Source organism: Lissotriton helveticus, chromosome 10 (genome assembly GCF_964261635.1).
Source record: "Lissotriton helveticus chromosome 10, aLisHel1.1, whole genome shotgun sequence".
In the NCBI taxonomy this organism is placed as follows: domain Eukaryota; kingdom Metazoa; phylum Chordata; class Amphibia; order Caudata; family Salamandridae; genus Lissotriton; species Lissotriton helveticus.
Window position 1 is genome coordinate 451,775,405 of NC_136071.1, and position 25,560 is coordinate 451,800,964.

Here is a 25,560-nt window from a genome sequence, read left to right on the forward strand (position 1 = left end):
AGAGATTAAATTGGCTCTTACACGATTTGGCCTTGAGGAGAAGTGTGGTAGAGAGCAAAAAGTCATTTATTGTTTCTAACATATTACTCAAAAAGAAAGAGCTTTTCTTTCAGAAAGTGGCAGGCACGGATTTTTTAGAGCACAACAGAGTATAAGCTGTTCATCGCATATCATTCGACGTCATGGAAAGTAAGTGTAGTTTTGATGAGTTCTGATTTCTGATTTGTTATATTATATGGGTTTTTTAAACACAATCATTTTGATTGTGTTTTTTTTCCCCGCTGTTATACGATGAATACCTTCAACTCACTGTTTTTAGTGAAATTTGATATATTCTGAGAACAGCAAAAATAAACCATTTAATAGGTATAATTAATTCTATATTTTGTATTGTGTTTTTTAATTTATACTCATCTTGTCTCATGCTTACTTGTCTTTTAGTACCTTATATCAATTCTCTTTACATACTCACATTGCCTTTTGTTTTATTCTTTTTCACCCTTGTTCTCTAACTCCACTTATCTTTCAACGTTTGTTTCCTTATTCCAACTCTGCTTTTTTCTTTTCTCTCATGCACCATTTTCTAGCTTTTAGACCCTCTGCTTCGGTTCTCTTTTCCATCTTTTCTCCCTTTTGTTTTCGAAATTAAATAATTTTGGGTTCTCCTTTTTTGTTGCAATCAGTTAGTTTAACTCACCTTCACTCATTTATCTTTCTTTGTTGCTTCACTCAGTCTGTATCTGACACTCTTTCCTTCACTTTCTGTGTCCCCTCTCTCCCTCACTCTCTTTTCCTTATTCACCCTTTCCTTATTTAGTTTACCTTACTCACATTCTTTTAGTATCTTACACATCTTTAGTTTATTTTTCTCTTCTATCCTTCTTTTCTGTCACTGAATCTATCCTTCTTTTTATTCACTTAGTAATTTACTCTATTTCTATTTCTTTTTTACTCTGTCTGTCTTTCACTGTTACTTTATTTTCCTTTCAGAATGTTTATCTCTAACTTTATTTCTTTGTAAAATTGTATGATTTTCAACCTTATGCCTTGTCTTTTCGATTTTTTAAATACATGTTTTAATATTTTTCTAATTTTTCTTCTTTCTTTCACAGATTGAAATTAAAAAAATTATAAGTGATAGAGTTAACAACAACTATAAAGTAAGTATTTAGTACTCTTTCCCAAACATCTCTATCACATTCAACTTCTATTACTTTCACTGCTTTATTTCCTTAACCCTCAGTTTCCTTCCTTTGCTTTTTCCCTCATTCCTTTTCAATTACTTACTTACTCCACTCCTTCCACTCCTTTTGTCAGTCCCTCTGTTCTCACAGTTCCTCACTCCTTTTCACTCAGTCCGTCTCTCTAACACAAACTGTCACTGTCTCTTCACTCTTTTACTAGTTGTTCTTTATGCTTTCTCTCTGTAGTTCAAGCACACTATCTTATTTTCATTTTTTTGCTGCTTCAATTATTCTTTTTCTATCACTTCTTCTTTTCTTCTTTCTGTTTTTTCTCTCTGTCATTCCACATGTTTTAATCCTATTTACTTTCACTCACTGTTTTTTAACACCTTCTCTCAGGGTTGTTGTTTTAGTCTGGTTCTATCCCTACCTCTTAGTCCACATCTTTTATTCTCTTTCTTTTTAATTTGAAGATTCATTCACATTCTCCAAGTAACTCTTGTTTATTATTCTTCTACACTCTTTTTTTCTTTCACTTCCTTTTCTATTTTTTTTTCCAATTTTTCCCTCTTATAACTTTTCTTTGTATAATTATCTATTATACAGTATCTCTGTGTTACTCCCTCTAGCTGTCTTTCTTTTAACATTATTCTCTCTGTCTCCTTCCCTTATATGCACTCTTTATTTTTTTTCTCCATTTTTTTTGGTTCGCTTCCGGTTCGCGTACCGGCGCGCGAACCAGGAAGCGAATCCAAAAAAAAGAAATTGCAAGAGTGTTAAACATTTTAGCAATTTTTTATAAATGGGAGGTAGTTCTGAAAATAACTTTTTTTTATTGTTTTTGTTGTTTTATATTTTTTTTATTATTTTTCTGAACATTTTTTTTTGTTGTATTTTTGGAACAATTTGAATTTTTTTTTGTTTTTTTTTAAGGAGGAACAACGAAAAACAGGCATTAGAAACGGCTCAACAGGAGCAAAAAAAAAATCACTTTTTGGGGCGTTTTGAGCACTTGTGATTTTCAAATGCTCTGTTCATTAAAATCGCACTCATCTCCCCGTGGCAAAGTAGTCCCCCACAATAAATACACACTAGCTTGATGTGTTGAAAATTGCTCTGGATATTGGGGACCGTCTCCCTCGCCTCTGGTCTCGAAAAACTTTCCTGTGTTGAGGTGGTGGCCACAGGAGTTCGTGGGTTTTCACGGAGGTCACGCACCTCAGCCACGCTGTAATTTATTGGATGCCACCTTTGCATGTGACGATGCATAGTATAGTTCCCATAACTATATTTTTTATCTGTGCTTCGGGACAGAACTTCTTTGCAGATCAGGCATGTGACATGACGGGCATTGACTTTTTTTTGGCTTTCTGGGAATGTAAAAAATTGCCAAATGAAATTGTTCTTGTGGTGGGATTTCCGGGGCTGTTCAGGCAAGAATACTCTCTCATGTACCTCCTCTTCCTCTTCTTCCTCCTCTTCCTCAAGGTTGGGAAGGAACTGGGTAGGTGGTCCTTCCTTCCTAGGAGGTGGTGGTGGTGGTGGGGGTGCACCAGCTGCAGCTACTATTGAAGCCATCTCTTAATAATAAAAATAGGTCTTCCTCTCACAAAGTTGAAAGTCAGAGTGAGAAAAAAGGTGGGGGCTTTCATCATTTGGGAAAAAAAATGTTCTAAACCAATGAAAAGTGTTATTTTTAGGTCACATGACCTAGCCTTACATCATTAGGAAACCAAAAGTGAAATGAACCAATAAAAAGTTTTATTAACAAGTCACATGACCTGTTACGCTTACGTCATTTGAGATGTCATCAGTGATGTCATCAGTGATGTCACTGACCATGTCATGAATGATGTAATATGTGACATCATCAGCAGTGGATTGCGGGTGCGCGAAATATATAGTTAGTGCAACTAACTATATATGGGAATTTTATTGGTTTTGTATGATTAAAATATTCACCTAACTATGGGGCACATTATGATCGCGGACGGACTTGAGTCCGTCCGCGACCATAGAGGAGGAGGGAACCTCCGCATGTCCTGCGGAGTTCCCTCCTGTGCAATTAGGATGTGACCGCCACCCTGGCGGTCACATCCTCTATTTTTAACATTGCGGCGGGTGCGGCTTAAAGCTGCACCCGCAGCAATGTTAAAAATGCACGCATTGCATTTGCATGCACAAAGTGGCAGGCACCGCGTGGTGCCTGCTGCTCTGTGCACGCAAATGCAGGGGGGTACCATAGGTACCCCCCACCCCCTCTTCACCCCTGGGGGCCTGCAATGGGCCCCCAAACAAGAATCCGTATGCCTTTGCACGGTGGACATGCCGCTGTGTAAAGGCATTGAAATACAGACATCCTAATATGGTGGACGGTGTTTGAGAGACACCGCCACCATATCAGGCCTTTTCCGCCGCGGTTGTAAGCCAACCGTGGCGGAAAAGCAGCGGACCTAAACCAGGACCCACCAGCCATCCTAATGTGGCGGTGGGTCTCTGGTGGGTCCGCAGAGGATTTTCCGCATCCTCCGGGCCGGCGGTGGCTTCCGCTGGGCCGGAGGATGCGGAAAATCCTCCATCATAATGAGCCCCTATATATGGTCTCAAACCTATGTTTTTTTCAGTGAATATATATATATATTACCTACTGGCGGTCGCCAGTAGGTATATATAGTTAGGATTTTTTCCCTATGGGATTTTTGAAAATTCTATGTCTAATAACTTTGGCGTTTGTGGACGGAATTGGCTGAAATTTTCAGGAAAATGGAACATTTAGTTTCTGAGCAGCCCCTGGAAATTTGGGGGGGGTTCGTCAAGGTGGGGCCGAGAAAAAAGGGGGGTCCCAAAACGTGTTTTTAACATTGAGTTTTCCATAGGGCGGTTTGCCTCACTTTTAGCCCGAACGGCTGAATGGATTTGCACGAAACTTGGCAAAATTGTAGGGACTGGTAGCCCGATGTGCCTTTGCTAGGTCTCAATATATGTGCTTCAGTGGATTTTGAGAAATTAATGTTCAAAAAAAGATATATATCTGTAACAGCGGACCGGGCAGCGCTCCGGTTCGCGGACTTTACGCGTACCGGAACTTCGCGTAGCGAAGCTGATTGGCTCTCCGGTGCCTGTCAACATTCTAAACAGTCTGGAGCGGCCGCCATCTTGTCTCTCGGTAGGATCGAGAGACAAGAGGAGGCCAAAACAAAGGGGGAAATGACCATAAGGGGGCATAGTATATCCTCCCTGACCCCCTAGGTTTAATGTGGAGGCTTTAAAAGGGCCCCGCGGGGCAAAAAAAAATAAATACATTTTTGTTTTTTTGCGTGGGTAGCGCCCGGTTCGCGAACCGGGAAGCGTTCTGGGCAGCGTACTATAATGAAAAATGAATGATAGACTTTTCAAATACTGTATGTTAATTGATTGTTGGTTTTGTTGATTATTTTTTAATTTTTTTATTTTTTAAGCAATTATTTATTATTGTGATTGTGTTTCAAAATTTAATAACATTTCTAACATTTAACTAGTTTATGAATTACATATAAAAATGATTAAAGACTCAAACAATTTTTTAATATTACATACAATTTTATTTTTCAGATTGTTTTTCAAAATTTAATAGAACGTCTAGCATTTGACTGTCCGATATGTCCTCTTGTTGAGTGAACATAAGTTCCCACATTTGACCGTCATCATAATGGAGTAAATGATCGACAGATTCTACACATTGAAGTAATTCATAGTCCCGTGACTCATCCATGAATTCTAAGTCATCAATGGGTTCCATAACTTGTTCATTGTTGCTGTCCAGAACAATTTCGAAGGAAACATTCTGCTCACCTTCCATTTTATTGCTGTAATTTGCATAACAAATAAATATATCAGTAGAGATAGGGCACTGTTGGGTTTAAGTTCAGACAGGTACTTGTGAGTTTATAACAGAGAAGTAATCTATGGGCACTGTATGGTTTCAGGCGTGAAGTAGTACTATTAAAAAGTGTCTGTGAAGAAGCCTAAGTAAATTCATAATTATACCACAGAAACCTAAATCAATCCATAATTATAATAAAGAAGCCTTTCTCAATGTCTAACTCTTACAGAGGGATAGTATATAACTATCTGAAAATGTTTTCAAATTTATAAAATAATATCTCACCTTCTAAAAACAAGTTTAAGTTGTGAGTGAAAATGATCTTGCAATGTAGTTCAGGAAGTAGTAGTCAAAATGGCTGTGTTTCTCTCTCTTTCTTTATATATATTCAGGTACATAACCAATCAAATGTCAGGTAAAAAAAGTAGAAAATGAAAGTAACATTTTAATTGGTTGTCAATTCCAACACTTCAGATGTGTTTTGAGAAGTAATTTACCTCAGGGTATTTAGAGAGGTCTACAGGCTAAATGGCTAAATGGAATTCCAATCAAATTTGTGAAAATGGTAGGGATTGGTATGTAGTATGAGCTAATCTATATTTGGTGAAATTGTCTACAGTCGCTTTTCTGTAAACTACTTTCCCACCTTTTTTGATGGTGCGCTTCCCAGGGAGCGACCCGGTACGCGAACTGTTGAGCGCCCCGGTTCGCGAACCTTAAGCGTTACGGGAGTCCACCATTTTGTGTTTCGGTCGAATTAAGATACAAGATGGAGGGCAAATAATGTTCAGAATGGGTAGAAGGGGGCACGGTAGACTTATTTTGACCCCCTAGGTTTTCTGAGGGTGGCTGAGGAGGCTTATATGTGCGAAAAAAAAACATTTTTTTAAAAAATTTCGCGAGGTTAGCTCCCGGTTCGCGTACCGGGTAGCGCCCCAGGGAGCGTACTTTGTTGAAAATTAGTGAAAAATGTTACAGTAAAATAATAATTGTGAGTGATCAGATGTAGGGTAGCTCTGAGAAGAGCTTTTGGGTTTATGGTACATTTAGGTACTTATAAGTAGGTACCAATGCACAGTCTTAAATTCAGAATGAAAATTCTGTTGCCCTCATCTGAGAAGTGTACTCATCTCCTCTGTAGATATCTTGCATGTAGTAACGCAAGTTATTGTCGTACATGGAGCCCATTCCATGGTCTCTCATGTAAGCTGAAACAGATTTGTTTACATGCTTCCTCGACTTCTCAATTTGTGGACAAAATTGGTTTGACCACCTCCATTTCTGTCTTTGGCATATATTTGAATATACCAAGGCAGTTTGAGGAAAAAGTGCCATCAATTGCTCAAAGGTGTCCTTTAAAAGCATTTCCAGACCTACCCCAGTCAAAGTGGCCAAATCATTACCTCCACAGTGCACAATTAACAGGTCAGGTTTTGGCAAATGCATAAAGGTTTTCACCAATGGTATCAATTGGTGACATTTTAATCCTCTGTGGCCAAACCACTTAATTTCCACATCTTGTAAATTGAGGTTTGGTAAATTTCTGTTCTTAGCATACCTGTGAGCCCAGTGGATATAACTATGTCCAACAATCCAGACAGAAAACATGGTGAGAGAAGGTTCTGCTGCAGTCAGATGAAGTGTGGCAATGAAATGGCAGTTGAAAAAATGAGAGTTTAAAATGAAAAAAACGATGGAGTTTCTGTGTTAATGAAGCAGTAACAGTGATTGGTGGATTTTGATTGCTGAAAACAGAAAGTTAGGGTGCATGGATGAGTTCTTTGAAAGATGTATTTTGAATGGTCAATAAAAAAATCATTAAATGAAAGATTGCAGTGGATACGCAGGTGCACTGAGAGTTCAGAGTTCAATTGCAACATTGTTGTGTGAACTTGCAAACACCAGAGGTCTTCCAAGAGGTGGTTGCCATGCAAAAAAGGCAAAGAGGGCAGAGGGGGGAAGGGTTTTCATTTGAAAAAAAGTGAGGGAAGAGTTTTGATTGGGTGACATGAGAGATATGTGTGAAGAATTACAGCATTTCTGTGCTTTTGATAGCTGCAGACTCTGGAGTGCATACCTTTTGCTCTGCTGAAGACAAATTGGTGTGTTTCTGAGACTGTTTTCAAACTCAAAGTATTTGCTAAGGTGAGAAAATATTTCTTTAATTTAGATAGAGAATAGTGTGCTTTAAGGAGAAAATTATGAAGAAAGTTGTGTTTTTCAAATGTTGCTTTGTCTCAAGTGTTTTACAAATAGATTTTGTTTCTTTGAGAAAATGTAATTGGAGAAAATGTGAAGTATTAGTACTGACAGGGTGTTTTTCTGCATAGGAGCTGTGGAGTCTTTTCAAATTATGACTTGAAAATCGTTTTTGAGGAAAATGAATGGTTATAATATTTCTGACAAGGACATAATGGTGTATGCTTCTTTATAAGGCAATTGACTGTCTCTGATGTTATTTTTCCCATTTTAATGTAAGACCTTTCTCTGTGGCGCAAATTGCTTGTAAATATGCTCCCACCTGTGCATGGCAAATTTAGATTTTGAATGTTTGTGTTACATAGCCATGTTAAAAGTGATACAAACATGCTGCAAAGGCAATCAAAAAACGCTTTTATGTGTCTTAAGGACATTTTAACCGCATGCGTGCGGCATGATTCCCCCCCGTACGCTGGATTTTGCGGATTCGCACTTTACATGACGAGCTGGGCTCGTCATGAGCGTGCGAGGAGGCTACCTCATGACGAGCCCAGCTCGTCATGAGCGTCGAAGGGGTTAAGTCATTTTCCCATGTGCAGTGTTTTGAAATTATGATTTGAAAATCGTTTTTGGGGAAAAGGAATTGTTTTTAAATTTATGACAAGGACATAATGGTGTATGCTTCTTTATAAGGCAATTGACTGTCTCTGATGTTATTTTTCCCATTTTAATGTAAGACCTTTCTCTGTGGCGCAAATTGCTTGTAAATATGCTCCCACCTGTGCATGGCAAATTTAGATTTTGAATGTTTGTGTTACATAGCCATGTTAAAAGTGACCCAACCATGCTGGAAAGGCAATCAAAAAACACTTTCATGTGTCTTAAGGACATTTTAAGTCATTTCCTCATGTGCAGTGTTTTCAAATTATGATTTGAAAATCGTTTTTGGGGAAAAGGAATGGTTTGTAAATTTATGACAAGGATATAATGGTGTATGCTTCTTTATAAGGCATTTCAGTGTCTCTGATGTCATTTTTCCCATATTACATTAAAAGACCTTTCTCCGTGGGGCACATTCCTTGTAAATATGGTCACACTTGTGCATGGTAAATTTAGATTTTGACTGTTTGAGTCACATAACCATGTTAAAAGTGACCCAAAAAAATTGCAAAGGCTTTCAAAAAACACTTTCATGTGTCTTAAGGACATTTTAAGTCATTTCCCTGTGGGCAGTGTTTTCAAATTATGACTTGAAAATCGTTTTTGAGGTAAAGGAATGTTGTTAAAATTTATGTGCGCCATATGCCCCCAAATTTCTTTTTCAGGGGTGCAGCAGGGTGTTCTTGAGACACCCCTGCACCTTTGGAAAAATTTGTAATTTGTGATGAGCTAATTGCTAATCGCAAATTGCACCTTCATTCCTATGGGCATCCTGGCCCATGGAAATGAATGGGTAATTTGCAATTAGCAATTTGCTCATCGCAAATTAGGAATGGTAAAGAATCGCTATTTATTCGCTATTTTGGAAATGCAAAATAGTTTGATGATACATATGGCGGTTGATCTCTAACAAGATAAGAAGCTTAGGGATACATTTATGATGACTGGCGCAATGAAGTGGACATCACTTACTTCATTGGTAGAGCTTTACATGTATTATCTCCTCTGTATTCTTCATCAAGCGTAACTTTAATCTGCAATCCTGAGTAGGCCTCACCTTAAACAAACCTCTGGATAGGCCACACCTTATCGTCATCATGAATTAATCATTTAAAATGCTAGGGACAGATTTATGATAGGTGTATGCCTCTTTTGCGCCACTTACAAAACACTGACCACGGGGAAATGACTTAAAATGTCCTTAAGACACATGAAAGTGTTTTTTTAAAGCCTTTGCAATTTTTTTGGGTCACTTTTAACATGGCTATGTGACTCAAACAGTCAAAATCAAAATTTACCATGCACAGGTGGGAGCATATTTACAAGGAATGTGCTCCATGGGGAAAGGTCTTATAATGTAATACGGGAAAAATGACATCAGCGACACTGAAATGCCTTATAAAGAAGCATACACCATTATGTCCTTGTCATAAATTTACAAACCATTCCTTTTCCCTGAAAACGATTTTCAAATCCTAATTTGAAAACACTGCACATGTGGAAATGACTTAAAATGTCCTTAATTCAAAATTTGCTATTCCTTATTTTGCGATTGCACTGAAGGATTTGCAAATTTTGCGATTCCTTAAATGCAATGTATCAAACAAAAAATATGTAAAAAATGACATTAAGGATTTGGAAACTACCACCAACTTCTAGTTTGTGGTAATTTGGGAATTCTTTTCAAAAAGCTTTTTTTCCAAAAAACAAAAGGTGCCATATGACGCCAATACATGCCCTTAGGGCATGTATGTGCGCCATATGCCCCCAAATTTCTTTTTCAGGGGTGCAGCAGGGTGTTCTTGAGACACCCCTGCACCCTTGAAAAAATTCCTAATTTGCGATGAGCTAATTGCTAATCGCAAATTGCACCTTCATTCCTATGAGCCTCCTAGCCCATGGAAATGAATGGGTAATTTGCAATTAGCAATTTGCTCATTGCAAATTAGGAATGGTAAAGAATTGCTATTTATTCCTTAAAATTCGCTATTTAGGAAATGCAAAATAGTTAGATGATACATATGGCGGTTCATCTGTAACAAGATAAGAAGCTTAGGGATACATTTATGATGACTGGCGCAATAAAGTGGACATTACTTACTTCATTGGTAGGCCTTTACATGTATTATCTCCTCTGTATTCTTCATCAAGCGTAACTTTAATCTGCAATCCTGAGTAGGCCTCACCTTAAACAAACCTCTGGATAGGCCACACCTTATCGTCATCCTGGATTAATTATTTAAAATGCTAGGGACAGATTTATGATAGGTGTATGCCTCTTTTGCGCCACTGTGCGTCACTTTTATGATGCAGCGGCGGTGCAAAAGATTTGCTATGAGGCGACAAAATTACAAATTGATGCATTTAGGCAGATGTGTCATGGTGTAAAAAAAACGTGCCACATGAAACCGATGCAGCAGTGATGCAAAAGATGCACCATGTTGCAAGACAGGCCTCACTTGGGGCCATATGTATCAAGCTAATTAGCATTCGCAAAGATCAAAATTCTGCGAATTTCGGCCTTTGCGAATGCTAATTAGACAAATGGTATGTATCAAACAAGTTTGATGCAAAATAAGGAATAGCAAAATTTGCTATTCCTTATTTTGCGATTGCACTGAAGGATTTGCAAATTTTGCGATTCCTTAAATGCAATGTATCAAACAAAAAATATGTAAAAAATGACATTAAGGATTTGGAAACTACCACCAACTTTTAGTTGGTGGTAATTTGCGAATTCTTTTCAAAAAGCTTTTTTTCCAAAAAACAAAAGGTGCCATATGACGCCAATACATGCCCTTAGGGCATGTATGTGCGCCATATGCCCCCAAATTTCTTTTTCAGGGGTGCAGCAGGGTGTTCTTGAGACACCCCTGCACCCTTGGAAAAATTCCTAATTTGCGATGAGCTAATTGCTAATCGCAAATTGCACCTTCATTCCTATGAGCCTCCTAGCCCATGGAAATGAATGGGTAATTTGCAATTAGCAATTTGCTCATTGCAAATTAGGAATGGTAAAGAATTGCTATTTATTCCTTAAAATTCGCTATTTAGGAAATGCAAAATAGTTTGATGATACATATGGCGGTTCATCTGTAACAAGATAAGAAGCTTAGGGATAGATTTATGATGACTGGCGCATCACCAGGGATGTGCCAGTCATCCTGTGCCGCTGTTCCGCCACCCATGGTGTGCTGCATTTACAATGCGGCGCAGCATGGGGCAAAAATGGCACAGATGCGTGACGTATCTGTGCTGTAAAGGTGGCGCATTGCTGGAGTTGTATCGCAAGTGCGATGCAGCTCCAGCAAGGCTCAGGGGTGCCCCATCTCCACAATGTTGCGTCAAGACCTATGCCTGCTTAAAGCAGGCGCAGGGTTTTGACGCAGCTTTCTCCTATCTGATTGTAAATGCGGCACACCATGGGTGGCAGAGCAGCGGTGCACGTTAACTGGTGCATGCCTGGGGATGTGCCATTTAACATAAATCTGCCCCTTTACATTTAAGTATGTGCAGGGGACACAGAGTCGGTGAGGCTTATCCAAGGTTAAGAAGAGATGAGTCCTGTTCACTGAAAAATTAGACATAGGCTTCACCTGCTCAGCATCGCTGGACATGGCTAAATAATAGCTGCAAAATGTTACTCTTGTTAAACAATTTTACTATTATAATCTCTGAGATTTGTCTCTTACTCTGCAACATCTCATTGTTGTTATCTTTCTTTAAAGATAAAGACAACATCAACATGAGCGACAATCAGCAATCAGTTGATTTTGACCTCATCATTGATCTTGTAATTGAAACATCAGTGGATGTTGATCCCTTGGATGATTTAAATCCTGAGGATGAAGAAGAACGTGATGAGGATGCAGATTTGTCCGAATTATATGACATAGGGTGGGAAGCTGACCTGCTTGATCCTATGGAACTATAAACATTTATTTTAAAAATTTATAATAAATAAAAAGTAAAAATGTAAACCGTTTAATTTAAAAATAAAGACACCTTCAAAAACAGGTTATGTGTAGTGTCTTCAATAAAATATTAAAATATGCTCATAAAATTAGATCAGATTCACATATAAGATAGCACAGGTAACATGAATATAAATTCCATTTCTTTTCTGCTATTTCTGTATTCTAAAATTGCCATGCACTAAAAAATCTTATATGTAAAAATGTAAAGTAGTGTTTTAAGTTTTTGATTACTGTTATTGATGTACTTTTGGGTAATAGTGGTTAATAACATTTTTTAATATATTTTACCACAGATTCAACTGCAGATCATTTCAACATTTCACCATGCCAACGAAAGAAAGACTGAGAAAGGCTGCAAAACGTCAAAGACAGCAGGTGATTGAAAAAAAGCAGCAGTCCTCTAACAAAAAGATTTGTCAAGTCAACAAGAAAGCACCGGGTAAGAGTACAAAAACATTCATAAGAAATATTTGTAGTAAAAAAAATATTACTACAGAAAATGTTTCAGTCCAGAAAAAGAGAAGCAATTCAAATGGAAAGGAAAGGCCAATCAAAAATGTTACTGCTAGAGCAAGAGATAACTCTGTGCATGATAGTAGAAGGAAACAACAGTTTAGGGACATTCGTAAACGAATGTTCCGCAACAGGATAATTGGCAATTTGTTAAAAAATATTAAGAAAGGTCAACAGAACGTGTTTTTTTATAAGAGAAAAAAAAAAGTTGAGAAAGTTATTGATCAGGCATTTGAAATTAAACGTAAGTTATTTATTTTGATAATCAATAGAATTAGGAAGCTAAACAAGGCAATTTATGATTTCAAAAGAAATACTAGATGGAAGAGAATAGTTAATCGTAGTAATTTTTGTGAAGTTTTTTCTGGAGAATGGATGCATAGTTCAAGCTGTGAGGCATTTTTTAATGAGGAGAGTTATTTCCAGGATAATGATTTGGTGCATGCAGTTGACACCAGTGGTCGTGCTTATGAAGTGAAAGATGGTTGTCCAGTTGAAAAAGAAAAACTTGTGACAACAGAGGCAGAAGAGGTGTTAAGTAATGAGGTTTTAGGAAGACGTGCTAAGGGTCCTGTGTACACCTGGAAGTGTAGTAGTATTTGCAGTGTGCGACAGGATTCCATCAATTTGCTTTGTGATTTTGTACGGTCATTTAATAAGAAAAGTTTGAAGCAGAAAATAAGGTTGTTGCAAGAATTAGATCCTTGCAGAGTGAGAGAAGTGACAGGTTTGCATGGTCATTCACTGGCTTGTCTTTCCAGGAGAGTATGCCAGAGTGTTTTTCATCATTTCAGGATGCTAGCAGTGCATCATAATAAAGTGAGGAAATTAGTTAGAATGTTGTATTATGCTAAGAGTCCAGCAATTATGCTTAAAAAATTTTGTGCTGCTCTTTTGCATGGTTCTGAAATAGATGTGAAGAATATATGTGAAGAAATTGAGTTTTGTTACTTTGGAAATAAAGAGGAGAATGTTGAAATTGACCAAGAAGAAGCGGGTAATGTGGAAGATAGTGTACAGGTTTCCAGTACAGATAATTTCCAGAGGGAAATTGCCACGTTTCAGGTCAAATCAAGTGAGAGGCCAAATTTCACTTGTGTGTGTTGTCGACGCACTTATTATAAGAATCAGACTAAGTTAGTGGATTTATATGCAAAAAGTGAAAGGGAAAATAATAGTGAATGGAAGGATTTCGCAACATACTTGATGGTAGAAAATTGTTTTGATTTGGGATTGGATCAACGTGTGTGTACTTATTGTTGTTGCAAATTAAATCAAAACCAGATGCCTGCTAGAGCAGTTCATAATAATCTGGAATTGGTTGAGATTCCTTCTGAATTGAAGGATTTAAATACTTATGAATCTATTTTGATTCAAAGTATCCATCCCTTTCAGGCTATTGTAAGAATGGAGCCAAAGACAGGGAAATTGCCTCCATCAGATTTACAGAGAGGATTAAAGGGAAGAGTTGTTTATTTGCCTCTAGATTTGAAGAAAAACATTAACACAATTGGAGTAGAAAAAGTGGACGAGGAACCTCTGGTTATCTTAGTTAATGGGGTTCCGACAAAGAATAAGAAAATATGGCAAGATTTAGTAGATGTTAGGAAAGTTAAAAAGGCAACATTGTATTTGAAAAAAAATAATAAATACTATAAGAATGTATATGTTGCAGAAGAGGAAGTAAGTGAGGAAGAGGATAGCAATTTGTGTGCTGGTCAAATTGAGAAAGTAGAAACTTCTACTAGTGAAGAAATATATGAACATTATAGTGTTCATCCTTTGCATTCCAAGGAAGTCATGGGGAATGCTATTGAGTTGTTTCAAATGAAACAAGCCAAAGGGAGTCCCATTAGTGTTTGGGAGGAAAGTTTGGAAGCTCGGTGTTTCCCACAGCTTTTTCCAACAGGTCAGGGAGGAAGATATGATGAGCGACCTCATCAAATTCCTGCTTCTGAATACCGAACTTTGCGATTGTATGCAGGAGATGCTAGGTTTCGACAATGTATTCCTTATTTGTTTCATCTCCTGTTTGAAAGCGATCTGTCTGGACTGTCATATGCAGTGAACCACATCTTGAAAAGTGGTATACACATGCAAAACATCTCGGCAAGTGACTTTATGGAAAAAGTCAATGTCCAAGACAGTATTTTGGATTCTCACCTGATTAATCTCATGGCCTGTCAGCGTGGTACTAATGAGTACTGGTACCGTCGTCATGGTGATTTAAAATGTATGCTGAGGAACTTAGGTACTCCCACATGGTTCCTCACTCTGAGCTGTGCCGAGTATGGCTGGGAAGACTTACTTGAATTTCTACGAGAGGCAAATGCTAACGTAGAAAACATCGAATTCAAGACACCCGGAGAACTGTGCTCTTTGGATCCAGTCAATGTATGTAGGTACTTCAATCATAGATTTGAAGCTATGATGTCTTTCATCATGAATAAGAAGAATCCACCTCTTGGAGAGGTGTTGGATTTCTTCTGGAGAAAGGAGTACCAAGCAAGAGGTGCTCCTCATATACATATGTTGCTGTGGATCAAGGATGCACCTAAATTTGGAACGGATCCAGAAGACTCAGTGATGAGTTTTATACAACAGTATTCTACGTGTGCTGTTCCAAACGCAAAGGAGAAGAAAAGCCTAAGAGAAAAAGTTCTGCGTTTCCAAAGCCATCGATGTGGAAAGTACTGTCGTCGTAAATTACGAAACAAGGACAAGTTCTACACCAAATGTCGTTACGGCTTTCCACGACCGGTGATTTCTAAAGGAAGAGTAAACAGTTTGATGTCTTCGCTGCAACATAATGTGATGAAGAAATCACCTAAAAACACATACAATTTGAAGAGGAACGAAGAGTCCAAGTACATCAACGACTACAACCCGGTGATTTTGTCCATGTGGAATGCTAACATGGATATACAGTTTGTGGCTGATAACTGTATGGCTGTGGCTCGGTATGTGATGTCTTACATCACCAAAAAAGAGAAGACAGAATTGAAGGATATGTGGGAGGACATTTCCCATGAAAAGAGCCTCAGCAAGAAGTTGTACAGTTTCAGTCTGAAGATGTTGTCGCATCGAGAAATCGGAGCGTACGAATGTTCTGACCGGTTGTCTTCAGCAAGTCTCTATGCCAAGTCCAGGAGTATCATTTGGGCGAGTCTTGGTCTTGCTGCAACGCGTAATCGAGTTCTCAAACCTGTGCGGGAAATTGAGTATTTGGCGGAAAAGGAGCCAAACAGTACCGACATTTTGAAGACCAACATGTTGGATACATATTATCCAAATCGAAGCATTCACCTCGAGAATGTTTGTCTGTATGAGGTTCTTCAAAATTACATATTCAAGAGGAACATCAAAGAAGATACTGAGAAAGGAGTGTATGCTGTAATAGGAAGTGAGGGATGTCTGGTCAAGCAAAGAAAATGCCACTTGGTAAACCATCGAAAATTGAGTGGCGAATCTCCTGAAAAAAAGGAGTTTTTCTATTTAGCACTTTTGCAACTTTTCAAGCCTTGGCGTGCAGAAGAGGAACTGCTTGGAGATTTTCTCTGTTACGAAGACTCTTTCAATGCCGCCAAGGAGACCATAGAATGTCCTGCTTTTCCCAAATATGTACAAATGTTGAATGCGGAAATTGAGCAGGAAGCAATGATTGCAGCCGAGATTGCCAGAGACAGTTCTCAGGACAGTCAGAGTTCTGCTTCATTGAGTCAGGATCCACTAGGAGGACCTGTTATCGAAAATGAAGCTGCCACTGCTATGAATGAAGTGGAAAGAGCCATGGCATTTGCTCAGGAGGATGCGGTTAACTTAGAAGAGTTGGAAAGACAACTCAACGTTGAGCAGAGGAAAATATATGATGAAGTTACCATGCAAATTGATCATGGATTAAGTCATGACAAGAAAGAGTGCTCATGTACGTCGTTGAAGCCTGTCCGACTGTACGTGAGTGGAGAAGCGGGAACTGGAAAAAGTTTCCTCATTAAAGCAATTTCATGCTATTTGCAGGAAAGGACAGAGTCATCGCTGTCTTGTGTTGTCACCGCTCCAACTGGACTGGCAGCACATAACATTAAAGGGATTACTTTACATCGTTTACTGATGCTGCCAGTGGAGCATGACAACAAATTACAATATCACAAGCTATCTGGAGATGCTTGTTTTGAAGTTTCAAGAATGTTGAGGAAAATGAAACTTCTTATCATTGACGAAGTAAGCATGGTTTCCAATGTCATGCTTGCCTTTGTGCATTTGAGAATGCAAGAAGTTCTCAAAACAGAGTATGATGTGTTATTTGGTGGCAAACACATAATTGTTTTCGGAGATCTTCTGCAGCTGACACCAGTGAAAGGGCAACCTGTGTTCAAAATGCTCACGCATGAAGATACCAGGAAGTGCCTAGGCAGCATTGGCAACGTCAATATATGGTTAAACTTCAATTATGCTGAACTGCATGAAAATATGCGTCAGGCGAAGGATGAAGTTTACAAGACTATTCTACAAGATGTTAGAATTGGAAAAGTGACCGAGCATGGGAAAGAAGCTTTACATGCACGATTACTGTCAAATTTATATCCAGAACAAGATGTTGTGCCTGAGAATATTTTTCAGAAAATTACTGAGAAGAAATCTGGAATATGTTTGATGCCAACTCTTGCAGAATGTGCCAAATTCAACAACAAAATGTTGCATTTAGAAAAGCAAGAGATTGTGAAACTGGAAGCTATTGACAGAGTAGAGCATATGGGATCAACAATTATTTTGTCTGAGAATCTGAAAACAAAATTGGATTCATTAGAGAAGAGTATATCTAAAACTGCAGGTTTTGAAAAGACTCTGAATGTGTGCTTGAACTGCCGTATAATTTTAAGAAGGAATTTACATGTTGAAAGAGGTCTGGTAAATGGATCAATGGGTAATGTTGTTGATTTTGTAAAATACAGAAATAGAGATGGAATTGAATTTTTTAAAAATTAAATTTGATGGCATTGAGGAAGTACAGCTAATTGGTCGTTGTTCTGCTAGATTTTTGCTTGTAAAAGACTTATATGTTCGCCGTAAGCAGTTTCCTGTTTGCTTGGCATATGCGGTGACAATCCATAAATCGCAAGGTTTAAGTGTAGACAGTGCATTGGTGAATATTGGCAGTTCTGTGTTCAAGGAGGGTATGGCATATGTGGCATTGTCACGAGTTAGAACTTTATCGGGATTGTACTTGATTGAGTGTGATGCCACAAGCATTTGTGCGGATCTAGATTGTGTTAAGGAATACAATAGGTTAAGAAGAGAGTATGCGCCACATTTGCCTCAATATCCTTTGTTTGAGAAACGTGTGGTAGGCCGGAAACAAAGAAATGTGACCAATACTGGGGAGGTTGTAGCAAAAAGACGTAAAGTCGATGAACCTGAAATTATAAGCAGAAACAAAAAGGATTCTGTTGAAGATGTTGTTGGTTTTCAATTTGAAAACAGTTCTGGTGTCAACTGCTATGCTAATGTAGTGGTTAATGTTTTGTTTTCTCTAGAAAATGTAAAAGAAGAGATTGTGGTCAATTCTGATCAAAGATTTTGCAGTTTGTTAAATTCTGTGTTAGAGAAATGTAGCACTGATACAACAAACATAGAAAGTGTGTCTGAAATTCGAAATCTGTTAGACAGATGTTCAGGCCAAACACAATTCTCTCAAAATATTCAGCAAGATTGTCAGGAGTTTTTAATGTATATGCTTGATGTATTGCATGCTGAAGGTGTAGATGTAGATCAGCTGTTTGGGCTTTCTTATCAATGGCAGCATGACTGCGAGAACTGTATGGTATCAAGTACTACTAGTGTAGACTCAGAAAGATTTATATATTTAACTTTGCCAGACAGTAAATCAGTCTCCTTTAATAAGCTAGTAAAAGCAGCTGATCACAACATGGAGTGTAGCCAATGTAAATCTGAAATGATGTCCACTTTATTTATACGAACATATGGGCAGTATGTCATTTTAATGTTCCAACGATGTAAGCCTGATGGAACAAAATTGACAACTTTAATTAAAAATGTTGTGGCTTCGCAGTTGTCAATATCAGGAAGGACTTTTGTAACTGCAGCAATTATATATCATGACGGTCCTTCAATAACATCAGGACATTACACAGCTTATTTAAAGTCTAGAAATGGCTGGTCATTCTGCAATGATTCTGTTTTAATTTTCAAAAAAAAATTGCAGTATGACCTTAAAAACTCTTACCTGGTGTTTTTAAAACCAAAATTTTAGGGAAAGAATCTCGGGATGTGCTCTGTGGAATTTCAAGAAGTTCTAATGGCTCCTACACGATTTGGCCTTGAGGATAAGTGTAGTTCAGAGACATAACTTCTAACCATAAGACTGGACGTCATGGAGAAATAAGTGCACTTTGAATGAGTTCAGAAAAACTATTTCTTTTTATAAGCTAATTGAAGCAGCCAATCAAAACATAGAGTAGAGGGAATGTAAGTCTGCAATGCAGTCTACTGTTTTAAATTGCTTTGTGATTAAAAGTGATGTAGAGAATTAAATAATTGTAGTAGTCATAGAGGTAGTGTAAGTCTGCTTCATAGTAAGCAGTATCAGTGTCATAGGAAATGTAGAACATGACTGAGCAAGAAGGGGAAGATATTACTATTCCAGGATTGTGAAAATGATCTTCAACATTTTAATTCTGAAAGTTGCAGAAATACCAAATGACGGGATTGGCTTACAAGAAATCCAAGAGTTATAAATGGCTCTGACAAGATTTGGCCTTGTGGAAACTTGTGGTAGAGAGCAAGAAGTCATTTATTGCATGTAACATGTTTTTAAAAACGATGGAGGTTTTCTTTCAGAAAGTGGCGGGCTGAAAGTAATAACAGCACAACAGAGTGTAAGCTGTTCATAGGACATCCTTTGACGTCATGGAAAGTAAGTTAACTTTAAGGAGTTCTGAATTCTGATTTGTTATGTTGTATGGGTTTTTTAAACACAATCATTTTGATTGTGGTTTTTTTTCCCCGCTGTTATATGATGAATACCTTCAAGTCACTGTTTTTAGTGAATTTTGATACATTCTGAGAACAGCAAAAATAAACCATTTAACATGTATAATTAATTCTGTACTGTTTGCATTTATGATGTATATGTAGAACTGTGTAGGAGGCATGGAGAAGGTGAGGCTTCTGTAAGTGTCAAAGTTGTTGTTGTAAGTGTCAAAGTTGTTGCATGCAGTGCTGCACTTCTGCGTACTCTTTCATATGCTGGACTACATCTGCACAATGAGATACCTAAGCAAAGGAAACACAAGTGATGTGATTGTGAAATGTCATCAGTGATGTCATTTGAGATGTCATCAGTGATGTCATCAGTGATGTCACTGACCATGTCATGAATGATGTAATATGTGACATGATCAGCAGTGGATTGCGGGTGCGCGATATATAGTTAGTACAACTAACTATATATGGAATTTCAATGGTTTTGTGTGAGTAAAATAAGGTTTTTTAAATGCTAATTCCTAACTATATATGGTGTATAACCTATGGTTTTTTCAGTGAATTTTCAAGGTTTTGTAAATGCTAATTCCTAACTATATATGGTCTATAACCTATGGGTATTTCAGTGAATATATATATATATACATATATATATATATATATTATATATATATATATATATATATATATATATATATATATATATATATATATATATATATATATATATATATATATATATATATATATATATATATCCTACCACATTTACACATCTCCCCCTTCCTTCTCCAGCAATATCTAGATGCTATTTGAGTTTCCCATGTAGGAAAGGCACCTACATGGGACTTCTTTGTGGCCCTCAGGCCCTCATAAATCTAAGCTATTGTGCACAATTGATGATGTCACTAGAGTCATTATAGCTAGGTGGAGATTGTAATATTAAACTCAACTTCTGGCATTATATTTCATATTACATGGCTCAACATCACCCAGTTCTCTAAGTTTTTGCAACCTCAAATGCACATCCAGTTTGAGCTGCAGACTGAGCTATACTCACACATCTTCCTACCACAACAAAACACTTTGGACACAACTCTTGGTGCCAGCATGCACAATACAACTTTATATGTTGCCACTTCAATGGTGTATCCATTATAAATATATAAACCTTCTCACCAATCTAAATATCATCATACTCAATTCTGAAGACATTGACTTAAAACTACCTTACCCATACATGCATAATATATCAAAGCCACAGAATGGGCAAATGTTGCTGTTCTGTACAATATAACTGCTCTATACAGTTGGTGGGTCAAATAATTTTTTTGACAGGGTATGCAGTTTACTAGCATTTTATAACTTGTACAAGTAGATTATTAAAATTAAAAAGTCCACCCCCTTCACAGTGTGGAAAGAGTCATTATAAACTTTCTTCAGACTGATCTGCAAATCCATCAATAATATTTCTATTTTGTCAATATAAAATGTTATTCCCTAACTTTTGAAAGACTACACTGTGATATTTTCAGAGACAAAATGCCTCTCTCCGATTAAGGCAACACAAATAGCTGTGCACTACCAGTGTTCTGGGGATGTGGAGAACAGACAAGTGAGCAGCTAAACTGTAGAAAGAATGAGCAGGTGGCGTGCTACTAGTGGGCCTGCAGTACTGACTGTGCAACTTCCACAAGTAGCCCTTTAAATATGTCTCAAGCCTGCTACTGAGGATTCTGTGTGTTCACTTTACACTACTATGTCGACGTGGCATTTAAAACCCCATGCCCAGCCATAAACTGCCCTTTTGTTACGTATAGTAAAGTCCCCCGAAAGGTAGGCCCTAGTTAGCCAATATGTCAGGGTGCTGTATAAGTAAACATGTAGGACATGTACTTATAAGTTTTACATGTCTTGATAGTAAAAAAACACCTACAATTGTTTTTCACTACTGAGGGACCTACCCCTCTCATAGGTTATCATTGATAATTAATGTTTACACTTTTAAGCTGTAATTCTGATTGGGAACGGGTAGCTCTGTCATGTTTAATATCATTGGAATAGTAACAATATATCCTCTTTGCTGAAAAAATTGGGTTTAACTTTGCTACTTTAGAAATGCCACTTTTAGAAAGATTATCAAACAGACAGCAGTTCTTATTGGTAATTACATGTATAGCTTATATATTAAATAAGCACAAATGTATAATACAACTGTAGTAGGATGCTGATAGTGAAAACCAACAAAAGTGCCAACAAATGTATTTTAGCATACATATATCTATTCAGTCTCCATGCATATAAATGCACACAGCGCAGGGTGTCCCACATGAACGGAACCAAACAATGTATCCACCCTCTTTGATTGTAAAGAGGGCTTGTGCTCAAATGTTGTTCCTGTAAGTTCATTGTTTATGTGCTATTTGGAAACCTTTCTTGCTTTAATGCTTGTTTATTTCAACTATACTGTAATTTTTTGTGGGTTTTGACAGTCTCCTTCATGTGGGACACTCTGCACCGTCTGCATCTATATGTATGAATGCAACAGTTTTTAAGGATGCATCTATTCTAAAATAAACATATTAGAATTGGCATTGGATAATGTTAAATCCCTGTTTTTATTGCGTAGGATTGCCTTTGTTGTTAGATAACTTTTAGATAGATGCACATTCTCTGCTCTCAAAGCTCTGTGTCTGCAGCCTGTCTCCAATACATGTCTGTGGTGTGTGACAGCTGGAATTTGTGCATTTCCTGTTGACAGCTGGACTTTGTGCATTCCCTATAGACAGCCACACACAAAGGACGGGTAGGTGTGACTGCATGTCCATCTGGATCCTGATGGCTCATCCTGGGCAAGACGGGATGGAGGAGCTAACACTTACACCTAAATTAGCAGTGTCCTGTCCCCACACAAAGGGTTCATTACACTTCTGTAGTGAGTCTGGAGCCAGGACCAGGAAGGGAGGACCTCTGGGCACCTCAGAATATCTCTTTGAAATCACCTTCACTTCAAAGCCCAAGTGGGTAAAAGTATTAGGTTTCTGATCCCACCAAATCAGGTGCTTCTGGACCTGTAAAGAAACTCCACCAAGAAGAACGATTGTTGTGCTGATATAAGGACTGCCACTTTTCTGGACTGCTGCTCTGGAAGAACTGCTTTTCTGTTGTACTGCCATGCTGCTGTTACCCTCTGCCCCTGCTGAGTAAGAATTGGACACTTGCTTGAACCCAGAGTGATCTCCAAGGGCATGCTGGTTTGCCTCTGTTTTGAGAATCAGGGCTATCAAAGTCTCACCTCCTGCTCTTGTGCCTGGTCCATTGGAAGTAGAAGCAGGTGCTTGCTCCAGTGTAACCAACACACACTCTGCTGTGTGAACCAGAATTGATGAATCGCTGCTGTTGTGGAAATAGACCCGCGTATCACACTTGGAACCAGCACATCGCCTAAAGACCCAATGCATCAGAACTGCCCCATTGCCATCACTGCAGTGTGAGAAGATTGATGCAGCCTCTTGACTGCATGGAGAAACCCAGCACATCGGATTTAGAACCAACGCACCTCGGTTTCTGCACTCCTTCTTCGGAACCGGTGCATCACCAACCATAAATGGAGAAAATCGACTCATCAACTCAACTGCAGGGACCTACATCAATGCATCCCTCAGCTGCTTCCTGCATCTCCCTGTTGCAACCAGGATCAAGGTACTTTCTTCAGCAGGTGTGCGTGGCTCCTGTATCCGGTCCACATTTCATCGCGGTCACCCTGAACTCTAGACTTTGCATTGGTCCAGCGTGACCAAATAACCCCGTAGGCGCTTATTGCATCTAAGCACTGTTTTTATATTAAATATTTAAAAAATCGTTTATCGACATCAACTGATTGAGGTTGTCGTTTTGGTCTTGTTTTATTTCTAAAATCATAATCTATTTTTTCTAAACTGGTGTCGAATCCATTTGTTGTGTTTTCACTATGTTAAGGTTTGAAGTGCTGTAAAAATACTTTTCACATTGCCTCTTAAGTTAAGCCTGACTGCTCTGAGCCAAGCAACCAGAGGGTGAGCACAGAATAATTTATGGTGTGCACTTGACTTACCCTGACTAGGATTATAGTGACTGCTTGGACAGCAGGCATACCTCTGCCAAGCAGAAATACAATTTCTAAGAAGGCCACATAAGGTGACACCTTTATCTTTGAAGGCTAAAACAACTACTGAAAAGCCCACTTTTAGAGAATTGTGGGTGCTGTTAAGTTACATTTATTCTGAATCTAATTACTGCCCTTCATCTTGGGATGTTTCCCACAGAAGAAGATGACAGGAATGGATAATCAAAAGAATTTATAAGACTGTTACAATCTTAGCGCACCCTGTAAGTACTAGACTCAGCTATGACATTAGTAATTGAGAGAAAGTTAAGCCCTCCATTAATTGTGTATCTGCTTGGTTTTATGACCTAAAAGTTCCAAATGGCAACCACCGTCTGCATTTTACACAATCCTGCTGAAACAGCGTCGGCCTTTGTCTTAATCAGATCCATTTGTGAAACTCCATCTCCTGCCTCTTAAATTTCCTTTTTATTGTTGTGACCAAAATGGCAAGACATGAACTTCTGAAAGTGAATGAAAGCACAAGACACTTTTAAATATCAGTGTCATGTGGTAAATAAATAAATAATACCCTATTTTTGAATGCATAAATGAATAACAGATAGCTCAATAAATAAGAGTCAAGATTCGAGGTAGTAGGAGTTTTTGCAGGTTTAATATAGCATAAGGACAGGAACAGGACGACCTGCACGGGAATAGGATGGCAGCTGCCGGGGACAGGATCGGGACAAGGGAAGCTAGCTTTTAATAACAGTACATGAGCATATATACATAACGCAAACACATAGCATTACATTGCAATAGGCGTAGCAGTGGGTGGAGCAGAAAGCGTGACGCGTAGCAGTCGCGAAAGATAAGGGTGAGAAGAGGTGTAACAGGGCGTACACATAGACATGTGATGCAAACGTAACAGAATATGTCATGAATGGGGCGGAAACCGTGGAGGGGGCTACCTAAGGAGCCGGGACCTCTAACCTGATGGTGCGCGCAAACTGGCAATGACGTGTTACTAGGAGAAGCTGGGGGCTATGAACTCTGTGCTAGGAGCAGAGACTGAAGTCTGGAGAGTCAGGGTGACATGTACCTAAACCCTATCTAGTATCTGATGTTTAGGGAACATGTTGATATAAACTAGAAGTCAGGAGGGGAAAAGCTAACAGACTCTAAGACTGGAGCATGCATTATTCTACATGTAGTGCGTGATGAAGAATATTAAATGACCATTAATACAGTATTTCTCTAACATGGGGCCGTAAAGGCTAGACAACCTCACGAAGTGGATCAGCATCTGCGCGGACGAGCTCGCCCCTCTGAGGACCCCGCCTAGCAGACCCGGCAGCAAGAAGGCCCCATGGTTCACCGACGAACTCAAGAGCTCCAAGAAGAACTGCCGAGCCCTCGAGAAAGTCTGGAAAAGGGAACCGACACCGGACAACAGGACCTCCTTCAAACTCGCCACCCGGAAACACCACCAGCTGATCCGCGCCGCCAAAAAAACAGCATTCAAGGACCGGCTGGACAACAACGCACACAACTGCAAGGAACTCTTCAACATCGTGAAAGAGCTTTCCAACCCCAGCGCAGGAAACAACGACATCACCCCATCGCAAGACCTCTGCAACTCCCTCGCTTCATACTTCCACAACAAGATCGCGGACATACACAACAGCTTCAACAACCAACCAACGCACACCATGACCGAACAACCACCCCCCACCACCACCCTCCACGCCTGGACCCCGATCAGCACCGAAGACACCATCCGCACGATGAACTCCATCCACTCCGGATCACCAACCGACCCCTGCCCTCACCACGTCTTCAACAAGGCCGACGCAGTCATCGCACCCCACCTGCGAGACATCATCAACACATCCTTCGACACCGCCACCTTCCCGGAGAGCTGGAAGCACGCCGAACTCAGCGCTCTACTCAAGAAACCAACAGCGGACCCCACCGACCTCAAGAATTACCGCCCCATCTCGCTCCTCCCGTTTCCAGCCAAAGTCATTGAGAAGAACGTCAACAAGCAGATGGCCGCCTTCCTCGAGACGAACG